Source organism: Schistocerca piceifrons, unplaced genomic scaffold (genome assembly GCF_021461385.2).
Source record: "Schistocerca piceifrons isolate TAMUIC-IGC-003096 unplaced genomic scaffold, iqSchPice1.1 HiC_scaffold_1871, whole genome shotgun sequence".
In the NCBI taxonomy this organism is placed as follows: Eukaryota; Metazoa; Arthropoda; class Insecta; order Orthoptera; family Acrididae; genus Schistocerca; species Schistocerca piceifrons.
The window spans coordinates 166,679-188,179 of record NW_025727758.1 but is presented as its reverse complement, the minus strand read 5'-3'; positions in this window follow the sequence as shown (position 1 = coordinate 188,179).

Below are 21,501 nucleotides of genomic sequence, written 5' to 3'. Positions count from 1 at the left end.
GACGCTGGCATTTATTCCTGTGTTTGTTTGTGACTGAAGCTTCATATTTTTTTCATTTCTTTCTCTGTGCGACTAGCTCGTACTTCCTGTTCCACTTTCTCCTGAACGTGAATGTGGCGTTCCACGTTCGCTCCAAAAACTACACGCAAGTACACACTCTCAGATGAGAACAGCAGACAGTAAAGCGGTGTACCATCTGCAGTTCGATAGAAACACAACACAGTGACAAAGGCCGGCCGAAGTGGCCATGCGGTTAAAGGCGCTGCAGTCTGGAACCGCAAGACCGCTACGGTCGCAGGTTCGAATCCTGCCTCGGGCATGGATGTTTGTGATGTCCTTAGGTTAGTTAGGTTTAACTAGTTCTAAGTTCTAGGGGACTAATGACCTCAGCAGTTGAGTCCCATAGTGCTCAAAGCCATTTTGAACCATTTTGAACCAGTGACAAAGAAACAACTAAAGAACTATTTACCCATTGTGTGATAATGCAATGACTACTGTAGCGATGAAAATTAATACATTGCACTGGGTGAGAGCAGTATCACGCGGTAGTGTTCTGTCTATACTAGTGGTACAGGCATCAGTCCCTGCTCCTGTGCATACACACACTCACACACACACATAGTCAGAAGGTTAAGAACTGCAAATATGACAAATTTGTTCTTATTGAGGTAGTGGATAAGTTGCAGAACATAGTCAATGAAGGAGAAGTTCCAAGTGAACCCTACTCTTATTGACAAGAAGATGTACTGTTTATGGAAACATTAGGAGCGGCCGGGTTCAGACATCCTGTCCATTTCCTCCAATGTGTTGACCATCACACCTCAACCATGCTAACCAGACACACCTTGAATCTAGCCATTCCAAAAGGCAGGCAATTGTATAAGACAAACAACCACTCTTCATCCTCATAACTACTGCCTCATGGAAATATGCAGTCCAAATTACTAACTCACTAAAATACACAGAACTACGCCTCGACTGTAAAGAAACGTGAAAACTGCAAGTACAAATCGTACAAGAAAAGTGTACAACAGAAGGATACTTCTGTAGCTACTTACTGACCAAACATGCGAACTGCATCCCTCTACTGTACTCCGCACCTCCAAGCCTGGGAATTGACTTGCCTCATTTTCCAGAGCTGGTATTTTCTATGAACGCCCCCTGTGAACATCAAATGAATGACTACTGTCGAATAATGTTCAGAGAAATTTGTTGCCAAAGCATTAGTCTGCCTCATTTTATAGACAAGTTGCGTAATTAGTCACTCAGAAATTCGTGAACAGTTCCTATGCAACACATTAACCAGAGAAATCTGATTTGCAAATACGACGTCATAAGGTATAGATTCTTCTATGATATTTCTGCATCCGTGGTCCAGGGGTAGTTCCGCATCGAGCACCAGGTGGGAGGGTCGCCGGTTTACTGCCTCACCACAGAATGTGCATACCTGGACAGCTTTCACTCAGCGTTTTCGTGTCCTCGTGTGTAACAACAGTTTACTTTGGTCTCTTAGAGTGATGTGAGGCGTATACGATGTGAACGCTAGTTCACTCAATATCCTTCACAGAGTTACAGAAGGATCCGTTCAGTGGAGGTGGTAGTAAAGAACAACACTCCTTCCCATCTACAGTTTTGTGAGTACCGCATTCATACAACATATAATGAGGAAGTAGCGATGTTCTTTCTCATCACCTAAAGTGACCGCCTCTGATCTAATATGCTGGTGGAGGATATTTGTGTTGAAGTCCTCCTTGGAACAGTGTCGAAATTGGCGTTAGCTGATCTCGTTTCTACTGCCCACGAGATTGTTGCCATGTCTTGGCCAGGTGCAATGGAGCAACAGATAAATGCACATCTACCTGCTCCTGACTTTTCAGTTTGAACTTCGTTACAGGGTCGTGAAACTGTTGTTAGCAGACTGGCCGTGTCTGCAGTGCAACACAAGAGATGTCGTATACAGGACAGAGAGCAGTTGGGTACAGCTACTCCTCACACAGCGCTCCCTGAAGTGAGTCTGTTGGTTGTTATATACTGTAGTGCTGGCTCCTGCTCTACTGGTGGGATCGATGGTGCGAAAAAGGAAGTTGAGATAGCTGGTGTGTGTCCTAGCATCTTCCAGAAACATACAGGCGTGGGGAAGTCGTTGGAATTTCTGGTGTAATGATTAACAAAAGAAAAACTGAGATGCCTCTAAATTTGTCTGTTCCATTTAAGTCACCCTTTCCGATGACCTCTTAACGACCTTCTCCTGTTACTGCCATTAAGCCAATTGGTGGCCAGGATGTCCTACCTCTTTATCCAGATGTGTTGCCTGCTCCCTCTCATGCGTGCCGATCAGAATCGCCTCTGGTTCTGTTTTTCATATAATCTGGCTAACGTTCAAGAACAACCAACAGCAGTCGCTCTACTGCCTCATAGTCGCTATAAGCAACGCATCTATCCTGAGCGGGTGGCAACTCGTAAAAGGAAGATAATGGGTCCTGGCTCTTAACTAGCTATCAAGTGAATAAAAAAGTGAAATATCCCACATTGTCTGATTTTTCGTTGTACTGATATTTTGTTTCAATCAGTATGTTGCTAAAAACGTCCTTAATTTAACTCTTTTTGTCAGGGTCCTCCAGGAATCCGAAGAATACCTCGCATCTAATGACTTAACTAGTGTCATTAGTGTCATAAACTTAGTATTATCAACCAAAGAAAATGAAAGGTAAGAGTTGTATCGAGTGGATGGACGTGTATGGGTATAGAGGAAACCTCATGAATCCGAGGACTCTGCATGTCAGCAGGGGACTGTTCATGCTTGTGGAGGCTCTGTAATGGTGTTGGGTGTGTGCCGTTTTTGGCTGATATGGGACCTCTGATACGTCTAGATTCGACTCTGACAGGTGACACGTATGTAAGAATCCTGTCTGATCACCTGCATCCATTCATGTCCATTGTGCATTCCGACGGATTTGGGCAACTCCAGCAGGACAATGCGACACCCTATACGTCCACAGTTGCTACAGAGTGGCTCCAGGAACACTCATCTGAGTTTAAACGCCTCCGCTGGCCCCAAACACTCAGACATGAACATTATTGAGCGTTTGTGGTGTGCCTTGCAACGTGCTGTTCAGAAGAGATCGCCAGCCCCTCGTACTCTTACGGATTTATGGACACCCCTGCAGGATTCATGGTGTCATTTCCCCCCAGAACTAATTCAGACATTAGTCGCGTTGCGGCACTTCTGCGAGCTCGCCAGAGGCCTACATGATATTAGGCCGGTGTAGCAGTTTCTTTGGCTCTTCAGTGAATAATGTAACAATTCAGAAATGTAATAGGGATGATAAAGAAATACATGAGGTTTCAATGTATCGATATGCTGATTCTGAACGACACGAAGGACCTGAACTTGAAGGGGGATGTTCAAGCAGTATACGCCAACATAATATGAAGAAACGATCACCGTAGTAGAATAAGGGAAACCAGAGCTCGCACGGAAATATATAGGTGTTTGTTTCTTCCATGCCCTATAAAAGATTGGAATAACAGACAATTGTGAATGGGGTTCGATGAACCCTCTGACAGGCACTTAAATGTTATTTGCAGTCTATCCATGCAGATGCAGATCTAGTCTTCTGCTGCAGAAGCAGGAGACCTGGTCAAGACGACTTGACTGCGGGCATGGAGCAAAATCAGAAGGACTGCTAGGACTGAGCACACGCAGAAGTAACAGCGGGGGTTGTGGAATTCAAACGGGAGTGTTTAGAGGGACGAAGTTGTTTCCGTGAAATTCCATTCGGTAAATTTACAGAAACGGAATTCGAGGCACAGTGTGCTACATTTAACTATTGCACGTCTCAAGCAGGACCATCGACGACGAAGTAAGAGAGATTAATGTGCGTACAATGGTATCTAATCAGTCACATAGAGCCGGTAAATATGGCAAAGAAATATCGTTGTTGCCAAGTGTCATTGACCATGCTTTATTATTCATTGATTGTTTCCTTAATGGTTCCCCTAAAACATGAGAGTGAAAAGTGAGGTTGTATGTCACTTCCAGGGGAACTGATGAACCTCAGAACAACTTGTGCCACTTAACACAGAATGGGACTGAAAGGGCGGTGTTCTTGTGGAACACCGTCTCCTACTCACCCAGCAGAAGCAGGACAACACTCTGGACACCTGCAGAGTTCAGTAATTCCTCAGACTCAGGAGGATCGTTTCATGTTGAAGTTCCCCAAGCCATGCGACTGAGAGTGTATCTGATTCGTCACTTCCGAGGGAACTGTGGTACGTACTGGAGAGTAGTGAAAGTGAATAAATGTCTTGTGCTGTTGAAAGGTCACGTGCAAAGCAGCACAGTACTATAGCCTGGAGGAATCCAGCACAGTTTAGTTTCCCCTCACAGAACAGCATGGGTTATTTTAAGTTGCAGTTGTCCACAAAGTATATTTGGAAACTGACCCTTTAACCAGTAACACAGGATATGAGGAACGTGTGTCTTCAGGAAGTTAGTCAGTAATCGCTGTCTTGCTGGAACAACACATCCCAGTAAAGTTGTGCAAAAGGCACCAGACCAGGCTTGTTGTAACTTGCGAATTCTGTGATTCCCGACCAAACACCACTGGTTATTTTGGCTTATGATTCTGTCAGCATGAAACGCCAATATAGGTCTGGGTCAGGTGAACTCCTTGCTGAACGTATTTGTGTAACACAATAATTGAGTAGATGGGTGTCATCCCATTCAAAGATTAAATCAGCTGGTTTTGTAGTAATGGAGTCGGAACAGGTCTGGTGTATCCTGCTCTCTTCAGGGTGTCCTGAACGAGCTTCATGGGTTACCTGTGGCAGCAACTGAACAAGACGTGCTACCTGGATTAGCTCTTAGATGTCACAACCAGGTTGGTTGAGCTACTTCAGCACGACTGGAGCTATGAGTGAGGCGCACTGTCGTGCTGGTAGATACCAGTGTCAGTGCAGGCTAACGCTCCTTATGTTCTCCACAGTTCGGCGTCTCCTTAAGAAACACCAAGCTTCGTGTGACCTTACGTTTCCGCACAGCATGATATATTAAAGTGGTCTTGCATGTCTTCAGGGTGGGGCATCATGAGCATTACGTCGGCTGTATCACTGCAACAGAGTATGGGAGATGAGGTAAAGCTGAGCTGGCTGAATGCTCCTACTAACTTCCGTTTTACCTCAACAACCACGATATGTGACTGTCGGTTACAGATACACTCAGTAAGGGTCCTGCCGTCTCATCAACAATCAGTGCGTATACATATTATGTTAGGAAGTGCTGACTATTTGATTCCAAAGACTGATCTTTTATCTCTGTGCCATAAAATCGTAGGAATTTGTTGGAGGGAGAATCAGTTTCACACAGTATGTTAGTAAAAGCGCGTTGTCTTGCTGAAAGTAAACGTGTTGCAGAATCTTCAGCGGAACCGACAGGATGTATACAGCACACTACTGTATTATTTAAACATTACCCTGGTGCAATTTTAGGTTGTGATTTCGCACAGCACGATACTCAGTCTTGGTCGGGTATGCCACCGCCAGCCGAAGTAATGAACACTTGTGAGAGCAGAGCGTGGAAAGCAGTGAGTACAGTCGCGGTGTCTTGCTGGAAGCACGCGTTCCAGCGACGTAGTGGAGGAGCAAACAGAATGGGCTTTGTTTCATCCTGCACCATAAGGATCCCTCAACAGACGATAAGGCTTGTTTTGGGTTACGTTTGCTTGTGGTGTCCCCTCTATGTTTTGTACATTGTCCAGGAAACTGAATAACCAGCGGAAGATTGGAGCTGTGTGACATGTTCAGTGAGTGATCGAGCGTTGTGCTGCTGGAAGAACACTTGCCACTTGTGACGCAACACCACAGTATGTAACACAATAATACGGCATTACAAGTGAAATACTTAATTTTGTTCTTTCTTGCCAATGTGATTTTTTATTTTTGTTATATATAATCAGTACCATATGAAGTTACATACATGTGCGTGTTCTGTAAATGTTTGCATTTTTCGCCATTTGGGTACTGAACGGATATAGTGGGTCGACTATTTTTCGATATAATAGAATGAATTTGTAATGCATATCACTTAATTTTTATGGTTTCAGAGTATAGATTACAATAACAAACATCGTAACAGCTTTTCTTGACGTTTTGGTTTGACTATTTGTGCCGAAATTGCCGAAGATGAATAATTTCGCGAGTTTTATTACAACCTGTAAACTTCACACTTGGCTCCAGCACCACAGCTCCGCACAGTGGGTGTCAGTAGAAATTAATATCCCAGGGGATTATAATTGACGTGCATCTGCTCATGGAGGCGAGTACTGGCTGTAATTATTCCATGGCAGCGAAATTTGGTAGATATGCTGATGCATTAATGCGGAAACCACTCTTTTCATGCAAGATGGGACAACAACTCAAGTCGTTGAACCCATGAATGATCTGCTTAACGCTGCCTCCGGAATTCCGATTTTGCCCACCCGGTACAAATCAGCTTTAATTGTTTGTATGAGGCTAATATATCAGCGTAAGAGTGGAAATGTCAAAGCACTGTCATCTCTATTAACATTTTATTTTCAACATGTTGACATCATTTATTACCTTATTAAAACAGTTGCAGTTAAAACAGTTCACTAACGACGCAATATGGACGTCACGTCAGTCTAGACGTACTTGAAAATGCGACAGAACCGAAACAGTCTATCGTAAATAAAGATTACTGATTTTTAGCAGGTATTCGGTGCATCTGCTCTAATAATCATGTCGTTATCAGACATTCATTATGCTGCTGGCCCCAAAGAAAATAAAAGATAAACTTCTATCCTTCTTTCTAGCATTCACAGCACCAGAGCTGCACCTGGTGGCCAAAACTGGAACTACGTTTTTTTTGTCAGCGTAAATCATTTCTGTGTTAAGGCATTAGAATGTCTACCAACTTTCGTGATAATACGGTAATTACAGCCCACACTAGACCACTCCTAGTAATTGCACTGCAATTATAACCACGCTTTACGTTCGTACAGACTTTCAGACCAACTGTGTGTATGGACTGAAGAGCTCCTAGCAAACAGAACACAACATGACACTCTAAACGCAGAGAAATCGTCAGAAGTTAAAGTAATTTCGAGTATGGTCCAAAAGAGTGGTAAATAACTTATTTTTTATCACATAAATGACCTAGCAGATAACGTCAGAATTCCCATAAGATTTCCAAGGATGATGCTGTTGTATACAGAGAAGTCGCTAATCAAACAATTACTGCGAAATGCAGGAAGACCTGGAGAGGATCGACGCCTGGTGCAGGGAGCGGCAGCTGACGCTCAACATAAACGAATGTAGTGTACTGGCAATACGTAAACAGAAAGACTCTTTATCGTATGACGACATGAGCGCGAAACAATCACCGGAAGCTGTTATTTCCGTAATATATCTAGGAGTTATGTTTATGGAGTGATTTGAAGTGGAACAGCACACAAAACAGTTTTCGGGTGAGGGAGACGCCAGAGCGAGACTCGCTGGAAGCCAACGTACTGTTTCCTCCTACATACATCTCGCGAAAAGACCACGAAGATAAAAGTAGAGAGATCTTAGCACAGAAGGAGGGTAACTAGTGGTCGCTCTTCCTGCGAACCATACACGGCTGGAACAGAAAGGCGGGAGGTGACAGCTTTGCGTAAAGTACCCTCCGCCACACAGCGCAAGCCGGCTTCAGCAGTATAGATGTAGATGTAGTTGTAGATGTCACCACATGTCGCTAACCTTATTAATTTTTCCTGAATATGCAAATCAATTATATCTAAGACTTAAGGTCTAATTAGTACTTTAAAATACACCATGCCCAGTTTCTTGATAGTTAAATAAATAAGGCGATAACTTGCGCTACTACCTTAACTATTCCTTGTCTTTCCCACAACAAATTTATATCTATTACATCCCCCAGGTTTCAGTTCTAAAGGTCGTACCTTACTACTGTCTCTAGCCCCCTCGCCACAGCCTTGGATATGTTACGTGCCATTAGCATCACGCCCTATCTGTACTCACTTTTAATGTGCCACAGAAGCCTACACTTTTAATAATGACAATTATAATAAAATACAGTACCTGACAAAAAAAAAAAAGATTAAATATCGAGAAGGGGAGGAGAAAACGAAATGAAACTTCAGCTCTATAGGGAGATAATCGGTGTAACTTACGTAATTGCAAAATCGAGTCAAATTCACAGAGATGTGGGCATATGAGCCCAGTTATCAGTGTGACGTTCCACCGCCTCTGCTGGGATGGTTGTCATGGAGCCGTTCTGTACCCACCTGGGGCCAGCAGGCACACAGCTGCTGATACACTGGGACGAAGCCGGCGTCCGAGGCTGTCCCACACACATTCCGTCAGGGTCAGGGAATACTTCAACACGACACTGCCCGTTCATAGAGACACGTGCAATATGTGGGCGAGCATTGTCCTGCTGGAAAACAGCACCACGATACTGTCACACTAGAGGTAGCGCATGAGGATGCAAGTTATTTCTATTCATTAAGTAAACAGAGGTAAAATTTCATTTACCTTATCCAATATCAGTACTGTCCTTGATCTGATGGTAAATTAAAAAAAAAAACTAATAATATTTGCTCTGACCTTTAAAGTTATCTTTCTCATCAGACTCTTGCAACGAATTTTGTCAATAATGTCTCACATAATAGGAAAAGTACGGCAAGTAACAAATCTGTGGCATGGGATGGGGGCGGACACAGTAATACGGGGCGAAATCCTGAACTGGAACCTGAGGGAAGAAATCGACATAAAACTGCAGTCTCAGTATGTCCATCTCTCAGTCACTTCCAGCTGTTCCATCTCACTTCATCCTCAAGCCGCGAGTTAACGTCATTCCATTCCAGTCTGGGCATCATACATGAAATGTGAGCAAACCCAGTAATATACAGGCAGGGACAAATAAAAATGGCGAGGACGAATGGATACGATTGGACGTGAATGTGTGCACATAACAACACTCTGTGACGTATACGCCGGCCACGTGATCCAGACCAGTTAAGAGAGCAGTGCGAGCTGTGCCAGTGCGAGTGGAGCAGTGCAAAGGAGGCGTCGGTACTCACAGAGGAGCTGCTGGTGTCCGTTGTGGAAAGTTACGTGACAAAAAAGGCGGTGGAATAGTGTAGTCAGTTGTTTGTCGAGAACTTTAGTGGTTGCAAAGTGCCAGCCGAAAAAATGGCTCTGAGCATTATGGGACTTAACATCTGAGGCCATCAGTCCCCTAAAACTTAGAACTACTTAAACCTAACTAAAGACATCACACACATCCTTGCCCGAGGCAGGATTCGAACCAGCGACCGTAGCGGTCGCACGGTCCAGACTTAAGCGCCTAAAACCGGTCGGCCAAAACGGCCGGCAATAATTTGGCGAATTCCTTTATCGGCTCCTAGGGATAAGATAATAACCGTCATTACGGTGAAAGTTATTGCTCTACATTCTGATGCCTACAGCCTCTTACACAGCAGAGAATGTAAGACATGAATGGTGTGTCGCATTTATTATTATGAAGAGCATCTACGTCCGTCTTCTGAGAATTACCTGTTTCTTTCTCTTCATCTGTATTAAATATATTTTAGTTTTGTAACGTTCTTTACTTTTTCCTAGTGCATTTCTATAGTTTGTGCAAACCACTGCACTATACACATATTTTTAATTTCAGAGGAGAAAGTTGGTGACTGAAATTTTGTGAGAAGTTCTCGCCATAAGAAGAATCATTTTTGTTCAAATTACTGGCATCCCAACTCGTAGATCATATCCACGACACTCTTCACTATTTTGCGACGGTACAACAGTAACTGTCCTTCATTGAACTTTTGCGATGTCTTCCACCAACTCAGTCAGCAGATGGTCCCATACTGCAGAGCAAAATTTCAGAAGATGTCAAGGAAGGACTCATTACTCTCGTCATGGTGGGACGTTAAGCACCACCAACACGAGGCGAAAGCAAAGGGTGTGTGGCGCGGGGAAAGCTGCGTTACTAGAGGCACACCTACTGTTCCTCCTGAGTTGAGCGCAGCAGTTGGGCGAGGGTATGAGGGTAATTCTAACGACGATTCTGGAACCCTGCGGCCTGGCTGCTGCAGGTCATGTCCTGGATGACGTTAAGAGTCTCCCAACCCAAGGCGAAAGCAAATGGTGCATGGCGCAGAGGGAGCTGCGAAAAGGGACACAACATCTGTCATTTCTTGGTTCTGGGCTGAGTGGCAGTGTATGGCCGGTGCGGCACGTTGCTGGCCTTGGCTGTGGCGTGTTGCGCCTCCCAGGCGCTGATGCTCCCCAGATCGCAGGGATGTGCCACCATCCGTGTCTCTGCTGCTGGTGGCCTGGTTTGTTGGCGTGAAATCTTACCCCAAGTCGGCAAGTGTGCCTCGCCACTCCTCTGTCTTCCGAGGCGTGTTCTGCCAAGCCCACGGGGTGGTAACACAGCCAGGGTTAGGCTAAATGGGTCCACACCCCCGAACAACTGCGTGACCAGCCCACCACCTGAGTAGGAGTGGGTCGTTGGCCGCAAGGTGGAAGCTCTTACCAGTACGGGTCGAAGGGCGGGAAGTGCGTCCACCTCTACGGACTGCGGGCTGTACTTGCCGATGCAGGACGAGTGAAATCGGCGGTGACCAAGTACTGAAGGGACAAGTGTGCTGGTAACAAGGCACTGAACCCGGCAGCTGAGGGATCCTCGGTCTACAGGCGAGGCCGGCGGTGGAGCTGCAGTTTAGTCCCCCCCCTCCCCCCCCCTCCCCACCCATGCCAGAGGAGTCGGTCCAGGTTAAGAGATGTGGTTCCCAATCATTTTCGCTTGCCAAGAAATGATGGATACTGAAGAGACAAGCGATTCTGGTGCGCCCATAAGGGTTTCAAGATGGCCTGGGTCAGGCGATGGAGGATAGTATCATGGATAGGCATACAAGGATAACTCAGTTCCTAGATCAAAATATTAAAAACGTAAAATTAGTCAGGACGCAGTCTGGGCCATCAAAAATGAGCTGGTGGCATGGGCAATTGTCAATGCCAAGTTAGAAGGCAGATTTGAGGAGCTAGAAGAGGAAAATGAAAGACTAAAAAATCAAGCAGTCAAAACATGGGCTGGTGTGGTTGCACAAGCAGGACCAAAGGCCTAGTTAATGGAGGACACCATGGTCAAGGTCTGCAAATGGCCAGACTCGGCAGTCTTTTTAAGACCAATGCCTGGCCAAGATGTCAAGAAAGTTCAGGAGATATTCGCCACTACAGTAAATCAGGTCAGAGAAAAAATTAAAATTAATAGAGTTAAGGCAACTAAAAATGTAATCATAGTTGATGTTGATACAGAGGATGATAAAAACAAGTTATTAGCTGACGTGGGCATAAATACCTTTATGAAAGATTTCGAGCTAAGATTGAGGACAGGACCTAGGAACCGAGATGTAGTCCATCGCGTCACGGAGGTCTCAGGGGCGCTGTGGAAGAAACTAACAGCTCTGGAAAAGGATTAGGTAGGGTTCCATGCCATACACATCAAAAATTACCTCTTGGTATACCTCGTGGTACCTCATTGCCACAATTGCGGAGACATGGATCACATACACAAATACTGTAGCAGGAAGCCTGCATGCTCAAAGTCAAAGCCGAGAACCACTTAAGAAAAAACTACAATAAACCAGGCGTCTGTATACCATGCATGCATAGGAGCAAAAAGACCTGTGGTGCATTTGGTACAAATTGCCTAACCTATAAAATGTTGGAACAGCACCTAATTTCCAGAATAGATTATGGCTAATGGTGTCACTGAGACCAGGAGAGCCAAAAAAAGAAAGTCTCTCAGGCTCCTATTGGTTTCTCCTCCTCCTTCATCTGGGGGCCTACTCAAACTGATGAAGTGGAAAGATCTGTTGGGCGACCAGTGGCAGTGGGCTGACCAGTCATAATCCAACGCAGCCCAGTATTAGACAACAGCCCACATGCTAGTACAATAAACAGTGTCATGCCCATACAATAAGGACTTTCATAAAAAATACTACAGGAAAGCACTGTTACCAGCACGATGCAGCTACAGGCAGCACAAAGAGCTATGGGAGCAGACCCAAGAAGAGTGTACCCAAACTTAGAGCTTGACATGCACGTCATATGCATAGGGTACAAATATGGTAGAAAGGCCACCCTTTCGGCAATGGAGTCTGTAGATAGGATACAACTCAAGTCGATGAATCTCCCCACTGACTTCAGAGCCCTGCGTGACCCCATTGAAAAGGTTATTGAAAGACGAGATGAAAGATTTGATTTGGAGGAGATTTAAATACAGTATGTCCTAGCAAACGGACACATTGCGTTAGATTGGAAAAAGACCTGACCTGATTGTAACGTACATACTTACTTTCCATAATGTCCAGTGAAATAATGATTGGACAGATAATAGTCGCTAGGTCATTCAGGAAGTGCCAAGGGCAGTGGAGGAATGGAGGCTGGATATAATCTGCTTGTAGGAGCCATACTCCCAAGCTAGACAAATCTCCTATATGGCTGCCACTTGGCAAGTAATGTACACTGGGGAGGAGCCAAAAGCAGCTATAATTGTAGCAAATAAGGCCTTACGAGTTGCTACCATAGCACAATTATCAAATAGCCACTGCAACATCGTGGAATTACAATCACCTGTAAGACTAGTGTACATCATTAACATGTACTTCCAATATAGAGGTAGTTTTGACGTCTTCTTGGATCATCTCACTCGAGTCACCACGGCATTGTGGGAGCAAAAGATTATTGTAACCGCGGATATGAATGCCAAATCGCCTCTATGGTAGGGCGGCACTAGAGATGCAAATGGGGAGAAGGCTGAAGAGCTAATCATGGCCTCAGAACTAGTTGCGGCAAACAGATGAGGGAACCCCCACACCTATAGAGGTGAGGTGGATTTGGGAAAAACATAGATGTCATCCTGTCAGCACTCAGTTCCATCAGCAACATCGAACTGGAGAGTCCTAGATCAAGTCACAACGACCATGATCTGATTGTGTTTAGCCTTAGTGATAAGGAGTGCCACTGGGACCTGGGGTGGGAGATCCAATACAGCTTCAATAAGACATATTTGTAATGCCTAGCTCAGGAGTGCGACATTCATCTGTTGCCTGAGGATGATGTAGACGTTGATAGGTATGCTGAAAAGATGGTGGGGTCTGTAGTTAGAGCAGTGAAAGCTGCTGTACCACCCAGGAGGAGAGCCATTGCAGCCTCCCCATCACCATGGACTGCCGAACTACAACGTATGCGCCAGTCTGTGAGACAGACGAGGAAGTATTACCAGCAATGTGTCATCTGGCAAGAAAAACAGTTCTGGCTGCAGCGATACAGGTCAGCCAGAAAGGTCTTCCATAAAGAACTGAGGGGGTTAGGGTTAAAAGCTGGGAAAGATATGTGCTGCACCAACTGGCCACTGCCCGTAGGGGAGGCCCCTATAAATTGGTCAGAGAGAAAAAATAAGATCTCTCAAGGTTCTCTCGACAATCAGAGATGGCGACCAAATGACAGAGTCCTGGCAGGAGTCTGCCGAGGTCCTTCTACAGATTCTGTTACCAGATGATGAGGAGAATGAGGACAATGAGATTCAGTGCCAGATCTGTAGGGAACATCATGTAGAGTAGAACAACAACACCATGGTGTACCCCTTTTAGAAGGAAGAAGTGGCAGTACATACTAAATCTTTCAGAAGGGGGAAGGCTCCAAAGCCAGATGGCATAGTAGCAGAGGTTGTACAATTCCTCGCCCCTCAGCTAATAGGACCTCTGACAGGGCTCTTCAATGAATGCCTAAGGCTTGGTAAATTTCCGAAAATTGGGAAAAGGGCAAATTTGGTAATTATAAAGAAAGGAAAAGATAAGGACCATAAGGAAGCCAATTCCTACCGGCCGATATGTCTCCTAGATATCCTGAGGAAATTAATAGAGAAGTTTTTGGCTGACAGTCTGGCGATACACAGCATACTGCGCGGGATGAGTAACAGGCAGTTTAGCTTTTGGCTGGGCCAATCAGTGTCTGACGCAACTGCCCTGGTGGTTGAGGTCTGCAGCTCAACCCCACGCAAGTATGTGGTAGGCATCATGGTGGACATCAGTGGCGCCTTCGACAACCTGTGGTGGCCCTCGCTCTTCTCCCCCTTGTGTGAGAAGGAGTGCTCAGAGCCCCGCTGTGGCTGTCTGAGGAGCTGTTAAGAGGACTGGGAGGTTTGGTTATCATCACCCAGCGGAAAAATAAGTAAAACCATCACGAAGGGTTGCCCATGGATCTGTTCGGGGGACACTCTCTCGGAATGTAAATATAGAACCACTGCTAGAGAAATTATATCTCAGCTAGGACATACACTCCTGGAAATTGAAATAAGAACACCGTGAATTCATTGTCCCAGAAAGGGGAAACTTTATTGACACATTCCTGGGGTCAGATACATCACATGATCACACTGACAGAACCACAGGCACATAGACACAGGCAACAGAGCATGCACAATGTCGGCACTAGTACAGTGTATATCCACCTTTCGCAGCAATGCAGGCTGCTATTCTCCCATGGAGACGATCGTACAGATGCTGGATGTAGTCCTGTGGAACGGCTTGCCATGCCATTTCCACCTGGCGCCTCAGTTGGACCAGCGTTCGTGCTGGACGTGCAGACCGCGTGAGACGACGCTTCATCCAGTCCCAAACATGCTCAATGGGGGACAGATCCGGAGATCTTGCTGGCCAGGGTAGTTGACTTACACCTTCTAGAGCACGTTGGGTGGCACGGGATACATGCGGACGTGCATTGTCCTGTTGGAACAGCAAGTTCCCTTGCCGGTCTAGGAATGGTAGAACGATGGGTTCGATGACGGTTTGGATGTACCGTGCACTATTCAGTGTCCCCTCGACGATCACCAGTGGTGTACGGCCAGTGTAGGAGATCGCTCCCCAAACCATGATGCTGGGTGTTGGCCCTGTGTGCCTCGGTCGTATGCAGTCCTGATTGTGGCGCTCACCTGCACGGCGCCAAACATGCATACGACCATCATTGGCACCAAGGCAGAAGCGACTCTCATCGCTGAAGACGACACGTCTCCATTCGTCCCTCCATTCACGCCTGTCGCGACACCACTGGAGGCGGGCTGCACGATGTTGGGGCGTGAGCGGAAGACGGCCTAACGGTGTGCGGGACCGTAGCCCAGCTTCATGGAGACGGTTGCGAATGGCCCTCGCCGATACCCCAGGAGCAACAGTGTCCCTAATTAGCTGGGAAGTGGCGGTGTGGTCCCCTACGGCACTGCGTAGGATCCTACGCCCTCGCTCAAAGTCCGTCAACTGCACATACGGTTCACGTCCACGCTGTCGCGGCATGCTACCAGTGTTAAAGACTGCGATGGAGCTCCGTATGCCACGGCAAACTGGCTGACACTGACGGCGGCGGTGCACAAATGCTGCGCAGCTAGCGCCATTCGACGGCCAACACCGCGGTTCCTGGTGTGTCCGCTGTGCCGTGCGTGTGATCATTGTTTGTACAGCCCTCTCGCAGTGTCCGGAGCAAGTATGGTGGGTCTGACACACGGGTGTCATTGTGTTCTTTTTTCCATTTCCAGGAGTGTACTAGACGTGACAGCCTACGCAGATGACCTCCTGCTGGTTGATGGCCATAGCCGTGAAGACCTAGAACCGAAAGTGGAAAAAACAATAACATCACTTTTAGAATGGTGCCACGAAGCGAAAATAAGGATTGTATCACACAGATCCACGTATCTATTGCTGAAAGGTAGCCTGATTAGAAATCCAACCGTTAGAGAGAAAGATTCACCAGTTCTAGGGCGCCGCGAGGCCAGATATCTAGGGGTTGTAATTAATGAAAAGTGGAATTATACATCAGATATAGACACCATATCTCAATGAGCCCTACAAGTTTTAAAAAATCTCATCAACACAGGTCATAAAAGATTCCATCTGAAACCCAATCTCATTAAACTCTATCAGAATAGTATTTCAACATCAATAGTAGGATACAGGTGTGGGGTCTGGGCACACAGGCTCACGAGGCCTGCCATGACCGTGAGAAGGGTGCAGAGGAATATGCTGTTACGCTCTATTGGGCATATCGAACTCCTACTCGGGGGGGGGGGGGGGGGACTGTATCCATTAGACATCAATATACAGGAGCAGGCAGCATGGTACTGAATAAACAAAGGAAAGTTCAAAAAGACCAAGGAAATAATGGGGGTACAGTTAGGTGACATCTTCTCCATAATACGACGTGCTGACACCTATCATATCCTAAATAGTTTGACAAACGAGGTATCACGAAAGATTGTGAGGGAATTTGTTAGGGACTAAAATAGTTAACAAACAAACCAACAAAGGCTGAGGGGCACCTACCCAATACCGCCGGACGCGGAATGGCCGCGCTCCAGGATCAGGCAGGCAGGTGTATCAAATCTCATCAACAGTAACAGCACTTCCAATTTCACACTGGGTATTAGAAATATAAGTTAGAATGTAGATGAACTAACAATACTAACAAGATTAGGGAAACGCAGTTTTTGGTTCCTTTTCCGACAACATTTTCTGTAATATCGTTCAAATTCGAATAGTTCGTAACTGTAATCCCTAGGTATTTAGTTGAACTGACAGTTTTTATATTTGTGTGATTTATTACGTATCCGGTACGTGAAGGATTTCTTTTCGTATTCATGTGCATGACCTACCTCTGTGCATTGTTTGGAGTCAGTTGTCACTTTTGGCTAATTAAATTGGCATTTGGCGATTGGTTTTTATCTTATGACAACTTTACTAGAGGGTTAACGGCAGAATAACGTGCAAACACTCTGACAAAGCTGTTCAAATTGTCTCCTAAAACGTTTATACAGATTAGGGACAGCAGGCGGTTTATAACCCTTCCCTTTCGTACCCCTAATGCCATTTCTGTTTTACTCGATGACTTTCCGTCAGTTAGTACCCCCAGTGACCCTTCCGCCAGCAAATGACGGATCCAGTCGCACAACTAGGACAAAATTCAATGGGTTTGCAAAATGATTACAAGCCGTTTCTGAGAAATGGTATCAAAAGCCTTCTGGAAATCAAGAAAAGAACCAGTTCAAAGTCCGTTGTCGATAGCACTCGCTACTATGAAAGCTAGGTGTGCCTCAGAAGAACGATATTTACTGAATCGGTGGTGAGTATAACTCAATAGAGCGTTTTCTCCGAGACAATTCATAATGTTCGAGCCCAGTGAATGTTCCAAATATTACTGCAGATCGACGTTACTGGTATGGGGCAATAATTCAGGGAATTACTCCTGTTTGCTTTCGTGACTGTTGGTGTGACGTGCCTAACTTTCCATTCATTAGGGGCCGATATTTTGTCGAGTTAGTGGTTAAAGATGATTTCTAAATAAATACCACCATACTCGTAAGGGGACGTGACTGGTATACAATTCGGCCGAAAAAGTTGCCTTTACTAAGTGGTTTAAGTTGCTCCTCTACATCGAGGATATCTACTTCTAACTTACTCAAGTCGGCTGCTGTTATTGACCGAATTTTGTAATATTTACCGCATTTCGTGACTCCGCTTTAGCGGCACTTTGATCAGTAACATAACCAATGTCATCATACTGAGAGGGCACCGATTGTGTCTTGCCTCTGATGTACTTTACATACGACCAAAATCTCTTTGGGTTTTTCTATCGCATGTGTAGGCAAAGCTCCGTTGTGGACACTATTAAAAGCATCTCGCATTAAAGTCCGCGCAAAATTTTGAGCTTTTATAAAACATTGCCAATCTTGGTGATATTCCATTGTTTTAAGTTTCCCGTGATTTTTTCCTTTCTTCTTGAATAGTGACATGTCCTGTGCGTAATAGGAGATCAGTACCGTCGCTTATTAATATATTTGGTATAAATCTCTCGGTCTGCGGGAAGCTACTAACGCAGGATCGCGATTTGTCGCCTCCAAGTAGTATTTGCGTATTTGGACCATAACGGATGTGCGCCAGGAATACTCGACGCGCTTACGTGTGTGTGTGTGTGTGTGTGTGTGTGGGAAGTGCGTCATGTCTTCACTGCGATTGCATGCGGTTAGCGGTCAGTGGGCAGCTAACATCCCGTTTGCGGTCTGAGCCGCTTCGCGCTTCCGACAGCCCGGCTGTGGGCCTCACAACAACACAGCGTGAGGGAGGCCAGCGGGGGACACGGGCCGAGTCCACACAGTAGGGGGTGCAGCGCACGGAAAAACCCTAAATCACCGTACTGGTGATACGTTACTGCAGGCGACTCATGCCGGTACGTCGATAAGCAGTACAGAAAACGAAAAATAAAATTCAGAATTTTCATCGTTGTGGAAGAGTAGTGAATCGGTAGGCACTGCACACTTTTGAATCAGCACCCCCCAAAACGTTGAATCCGTCGTCCTTGCATGGCGGCACTGCGTTCTCTGCCACCTAGACCTATGGGCCTGACACCCAAGGATTTCTTGTCGTGGGGTTATGCGAAATACCTCGTGTATATGCCACATTCGCCGAAAACTATTCGCCGAAAACTATTCGCCCATTTCTGAAGCGTCGGTTACTTTACACACACTCCTAAATGTATGGCGTGACATGGTTTGTCGCTTACATGTTACACGTGTCATCATGGGCTTCATGGAAAATACCTATAAACAATCTAAAATGAATTTGCTGTGTTTCGAATAGCTACACCTAATGGTAACCGCTTCATTAAGTTTTAACTCTACATCTACAAATACATATACGTAATTCGACAAATTTATATAACAACAAAATGCAAAAGAATAAGGAAAATATTAATGGGAGTAAGTAGACATATAGGTACCAGAGTAGCAAATCTTACCTGGAGATTATCACTGCAAGGGAGAGCCTGAGAAACTGTCGTACCCCAATGTCATTTGTGCACTAAGTAAAATATTCAACGTTGTAAACTAAATTAGTCCAATCGCGCCTCCACCTGCATTTTTTAGCGAAAAGACTGCCGTGGGGTGGTGTGATTACCTCAGTGATGCAGTGCAGATGCAACAACACGGGAGAGGCGTCCATGCAGGAGCCAGACCAACATGGGGTTCCCAAGAGGGGCAGCAGCCTATGGTGAATAACGCTGAAGATGGGTACATCGAGTATTTACTGAACAGGTGCTGAATCGAAGTGATGCAACATATAGAAGGAATCGATTTTCAGTAGATGACCGGAAGGATCAAGGAATAGTGAATCAGATAATGGAACGAAGTGCGTGGTACATAAAAAGGGAAGACGCTAAACACTGAATGGTTGGAGTTATCAGGAATTCTTAACGTCATTAGCTACTATTTAAACCATTACTTCTAGATAGCAGCATCCATATATTTAATCCTGATACGCAATGCAATTTACAACACATCATTCATGATTTCCAGTCCTGTTGATTACAAACAACTATACAAACTTTACATCAGACCTCAACCCAAATGTGTCTTACGGACGTAACCAAACCAAAGAGTGTGCCTAAAATACTGGTTTTCCTCATCAGGATCGACAGCAAACCAACACCTACAAAGATAGTTCAGGTATACTTGCCAATGTTTCAAGTGGAAGATGAAGATATGGAGATCACATATGAGGGTTTTGAACGTGTAATTCAGTATGGAAGGAGAGGGGACACAAAATAGTCATGAGGAACTGGAATTCGGTTGTATGGGAGGGAGTAGAAGAAAATGTTAAAGAACAATATGGGATTGGCAGTAATAATGAGAGAGGACAAAGACTAATTGAGCTCTTCAGTAGATTTCAGGTAGTAATAGCGAATGCTCTGTTCGGTATTTACAAGTGGTAGGGGTAGGCCTGTACTAGGAAAAGACTGGGAAATATGGGAAAAGTCCAGTTAGATGACATCATGGTCAGCCAGAGATTCCGAAATCAAAAGAGAAATGGAATCCAGTACTAGAATCAGGTACACGCAGAAGCTGATGTAGTCTCAGATCACAATTTAGTAATGACGAAGAGTAGACTGAAGTTTAACAATTTGTGCAGGAAGAAATAATGCGCTAAGAACTGGGATACAGATATACTCATGAATAAAGGTAGATGGTTGAAGATCTCTGAGGCTATAATTACAGCGCCAATGAATAGCTCAGAAGGAAATTAAATTGAGGAGGAATGGACATTTATAAAAAGAAGGACTACACAATTTGGAAAGAGAAACATAGCTAAAAAGAAGGTAATTGAGAGGAAACAGAAAGAAGGTAACAGAAGAAATACTTCAGCTGGCTGACGAAAGGAGGAAGTACAGAAACGTGCAGGCAAAATCAGGAATAAGGTGATACAAGTCATTTAGGAATGAAATAAACAGGAAATGAATGAAAGCTAAAGTGGAATGGCTGCATTAAATGTGATGATATCAAAAAAGAGATAAATAATTGGCGGAAGGAGTGACTCAGGAAATAGAAAAGTCAAAACAGCCTTCGGTGAAATTAAAAGGAAGGGCGGTAAAATTACGAGTCCACTTGGAATTCCACTGTTAAATGCGGAGGAGCAGCTGAATACAGTAATAGAATCACAAACAGCTATGGAAGATGTAAGTTTGATCTCCGATTTCCGCCAACTGATCTATTTCAGAATTTCGCTACCAGAATGAAGATGATGGTCTCAGATTAGTGTTTGGAGTAGCAAAACAGAGGATGTAGACATACTGAATATCAGGAAATGTAATTTCCAGGTCGCTGTTCGGTAATCGCTCTATGGTGAACGATTGGTTTGAAAAAACTAAGACATCATTTTTGAACGATTGGAGGAGCTGCTCATGTAATCTATAAGAAAGAACATTTTAAATTAGGAATAAAATCACGCCAGGGTCGGATGAGTACCACATTGAAATGTGGCGTCTTCCCAGCTAGATACGCTGAAAATTAAAATTGATGACACAGTTAATAATGAAATTAAACATGTGGACTGGAGTACTTAAGTAACTCAAGATAAGCTAGTATATTATAATATCACTACAATTACAGGCCGTAATGGTTACATTATGGAAGTAGACTGCAGAAAGACAAGAGTGAACACGCAGGTTTTTACTATCTGCTCTTAAAATTTTACGAGGACACAAATAAAGGTGAACGTAAATTTTGGAACCTTTGTGAAATCTCTAGGCACGGTGAATATGACAAGGTGCAACAAGTAAAACGTTTTATTCTAATCTAATTCTTTCATTTTTTAGTACAACTTTTCTGAAAACAATATTATAAGATTTCCTTCTGCTGACTGTAATTATATGAAGCGTCCAAGAATCGCTGCTGCTACTCGGTTAACTGAAAAACTTCCTGAACTAATTATTTCCTAATTCATATTTTACTCTCTTCACAAATGTGCTGGTGAAGCTAGTAAATGTTTTCCCAGAGATTCGGCGACCTAGCTAGGAACATTCATAAACATTGTAAAACAATTGTTAGGTGACAGGAGCAACTGCATGAGTTTAAAAAATTTTTAGATATCA